The 3,404-nt window shown below is 42.4% G+C and overlaps 1 long non-coding RNA gene across 2 annotated transcripts in view; it reads left to right on the top strand.

Annotated features, from left to right (window-relative positions):
• Window positions 1–3,404, top strand: part of LOC117284613 — a 40,024-nt gene that overhangs the window by 12,843 nt on the left and 23,777 nt on the right. For both annotated transcript variants that reach the window (XR_004515701.1, XR_004515700.1), the window contains exon 2: window positions 816–911. This is a non-coding gene — a long non-coding RNA (uncharacterized LOC117284613). The remainder of the gene's footprint in view (window positions 1–815; window positions 912–3,404) is intronic.

Here is a 3,404-nt window from a genome sequence, read left to right as displayed (position 1 = left end):
CAAAAAAAAAAAAAAAAAAAAAAAAAATTCCAGTTCTACCTGCTCATGTATGCATTTAATTCTAACAACCTAAGTCAGTATTGGGTAGTTCCCTAAAGTAGAATCTGTACAGTAGAAGGGACTTTTAAAACAATTTTTTTTTGCTAACATACCAGGGATCGAACTTAGGACCTCATGCTTTTGAGACAGGTGCGGCACTACTGAGCTAAATCCCTAGCCCACTAAAACAATTTTTTAAAAAACTAGGCCTAGTGGCACACACCTGCCCCTCAACGGCTGAGGCAGGAAGATTGCTGTAAGTTTGAGGCCAGACTGAACTACCTAGAAAGACAGTCTCAAACAAAACAAAACAAAAAAACCTTGAAAATGTTTTAAAAGCTTAAATACTAAAGTATAAAGCAAAACAAAAAAATCAAATAAAAGTTGAAGTATAAAATACATATAGAAAAGTTCCCTTACTGTATGGGTGCAGCCTAGTGATTTTTCACAAACTAAACTCATGCAAGCAGCATACAAGATCTATGAACAGATTATTACCTGCATCTCTGAACCCTGCCGTTTGTTCGTAGGGCCTTTCAGAAGTCATTTCATGTATTTATAGGTTAAGTAGGCTATCCCTAAATTTACCTACATAGACAGATAAGTCCATTTTTATTTTATTGATTTCTATAAACATATATTGGGCAAACACACTAATACTATTGATGATATGTGCTCTTTGTGGCAGTAGAACGTGTTTTCTCTTTGTTCACCTCACCCTCCTGTCTCCATGTGTTTGCCTCATTCCCCTGCACGCATTGCTGTCATCACCTCAGCACGAGGGATAGAACCATTACGAGCCACCCAGGAGCTGCCTCGTGAGCCTCATCCCATCAAGCGCATCCTACCTTTTCAAGTGGACCCCAAGTCAGGTACAGAAAACTCCGTGAACAAAAGGTTGAACTGAGGGCTTTATGCATCCCAGGCAAGTACTCTACCCCTGAGCTACATCCTCATCCCTATGCCATTTTGGTTTTTTTTGTTTTGTTTTGTTTTTAAAGAGATGGGTGTCTTTTTATGTTGCTGAGACTGGCCAGAAATCCTGGCTCAAGTCATTCTCCTGCCTCAGCCTCTGCGTACCTTGGTACATGGCTAGTCTTGGAAGCTAAGGATAGTCTTAAAATGATGTGCTTCTCACTGGGAATTGAAGCTAAATTAAAGTTGGCAGCAGAGGAAATTCTACGCTTTTTTTTTCTTCAGGGCTGGGAATGGAACCCAGAGCCTTGTATTCTCTAGGAAATTCTTCCTGGGAGCCACACTGCCAGCCCAGAGTAGAGAAGAATTTGTAGTACAAAATGACTGACTTTGAGTTCAGTGAGTCCAGTGTAACTTGGTTCTGCAATTTATTCCCTTCATGGTTCTTGTTTTTCACCCTTCCTTCCTTCCTTCCTTCCTTCCTTCCTTCCTTCCTTCCTTCCTTCCTTCCTTCCTTCCTCTCTTCCTTGCTGTCTCTCTTTCTCCCTCTCTGTCTCTCTCCTCTCTCTTTTTCTCCTTCCTCCCTCCCTCCCTTCCTTTCTTTCTTTCTTTTTCTTTCTCACCCTACACCACTTTGAGAATCTGGCCAAACGTATAGACCTTCCTCAAGAGGCATGTGCCCACAGCCATTCCAGCACATTCTGTTTGTGGCCTTTCTGAACCTATCCATGGGTATGAACTCCTATACTAAGGTATTTGTCAGAAGTATATGTTTTCACGTGAATGGTGGGCTCTTCACAACATAGAGCAAGCGAGCTGACCTCTACTGGGTTGTCATAGGTTTACTCAAGTTTAAAGTCCGAGCTCTAAGTCCTGTTGTAGCAGAGAGTAGCTTGCTCCTATGGGGACAGACATGGCCACAGTGGCCATGTGGACCTGACTTCACACAAACTCTGGGCTCCAGGGGGAGAAGAAAGCTGTGCACGTCACCACTGCTGAGTACACACGTTTCTGACTAATGGACACATGGCCGTGTCCTGTTCCTCCTCTTGCTCTCCTGCTCGGTACACTCGGCTTCCGTTCTGAAATGAACCAAGCTGCCCTTTATCTTCTTTGTTACGTTGGCATTTCTACTTGTGTCAAGTCCCCAGGAGGTGAAGCGTGCACTCAGACACTCCATGTCCCTCCAGAAGGTGCAGCTCGGGAGGCAGGGTGGGCACTGCCGACTTGGTGGGGCAGGTCTTAATGTGCAAGTCCACAGCTTTGCTCCGGGAAACCTGTGCTCTTCTTTGGTGTAAGCCTCACGCCTTATTAAGTCTTAAGGTGAACTCACTAGATGGGGAACACATTGCTTCCAGTTTGTCTGGAAGATGTGCTAAAAGCCTAGTTTCTGGAATGAATTTGCATTGCATTACTTTGTTGAATTTTCTTATTTGATATCTATCAATAATTTTTAAAAGGCTCAAAGGGATCAATAATTCTACGACAGGAGAACATCAGGCAATGTTCTATAACATATTAATAATACTTTTTGGTGCCTAAATTTTTCTTTAGAAATTCACTTGAAAGCTGGGTGTGGTGGCGCATGCCTGTAATCCCAGCACTCGGGAGGCTGAGTCAAGAGAATCGCTGTGAGTTCGAGACCAGCCTGGGCTACATAGTGAGTCCAGGTCAGTCTCAACTACATAGTGAGACCCTGTCTCAAAAAACAAACAAACCAAAAAACCAAACAAGAAATTCACTTGAAAAAAAAAAAAAACCACTTGAGAGCATTCTCTGGAAGCCTAATGGTGTAGCACCCAGCATAGCTGGCAACTCAGGACGTCATTGCACCTCAATGATAAGTGATACCACAAATAAACCCTGTGTGATTCCTGGTATTTTGGAGAAGTAATTACCTCAACAATATTAGAATTTCAGATTATCAGCTTTTCGTCTTGAGGGTCATCATCTTCCACTGCACTTGCTCTTGTTTACAGTATTGGGGATGCAACGCTGAGGGGTTTCAGTAAGTCTTGACTAGACGAGGGATTGGCAAACTGTGGCCTATGGCACAAATGCAGCCTGCTGCCTTCATTTAAAAAATTACAGTAAAATACACATAGCAAATTTTAATCATGTTAACTGTTTTGTTTTGTTTTGTTTTGTTGGTAGCAGGGATAAAACTCAGGACCTTGCACTTTCAAGCAGGTGGCGGCACTGCTTTAACTATTTTTAAGAATACAGCTCAGCTGAGGATCAGTGGAACAGACTGGAAGACACAAAAACAAATGCAGATGTACTCAGCTACCTCATCTTTGACAAAGGAGCTCACCATCCTCAGTGGAGGAAAGATAGCGTCTTTAATAAATGGTGTTGGAAAAACTGGATGTCAACCTGCCACAGATTAAAATTAGACCCTTATCTTTCGCCATGCACTAAATTAAAATCCAAATGGATTAAAGATCTAA

The sequence above is a fragment of the Fukomys damarensis genome, unplaced genomic scaffold (assembly GCF_012274545.1).
Source record: "Fukomys damarensis isolate Sample0158 unplaced genomic scaffold, DMR_v1.0_HiC HiC_scaffold_38, whole genome shotgun sequence".
In the NCBI taxonomy this organism is placed as follows: domain Eukaryota; kingdom Metazoa; phylum Chordata; class Mammalia; order Rodentia; family Bathyergidae; genus Fukomys; species Fukomys damarensis.
This window is presented reverse-complemented; position numbering and strand designations above follow the sequence as displayed.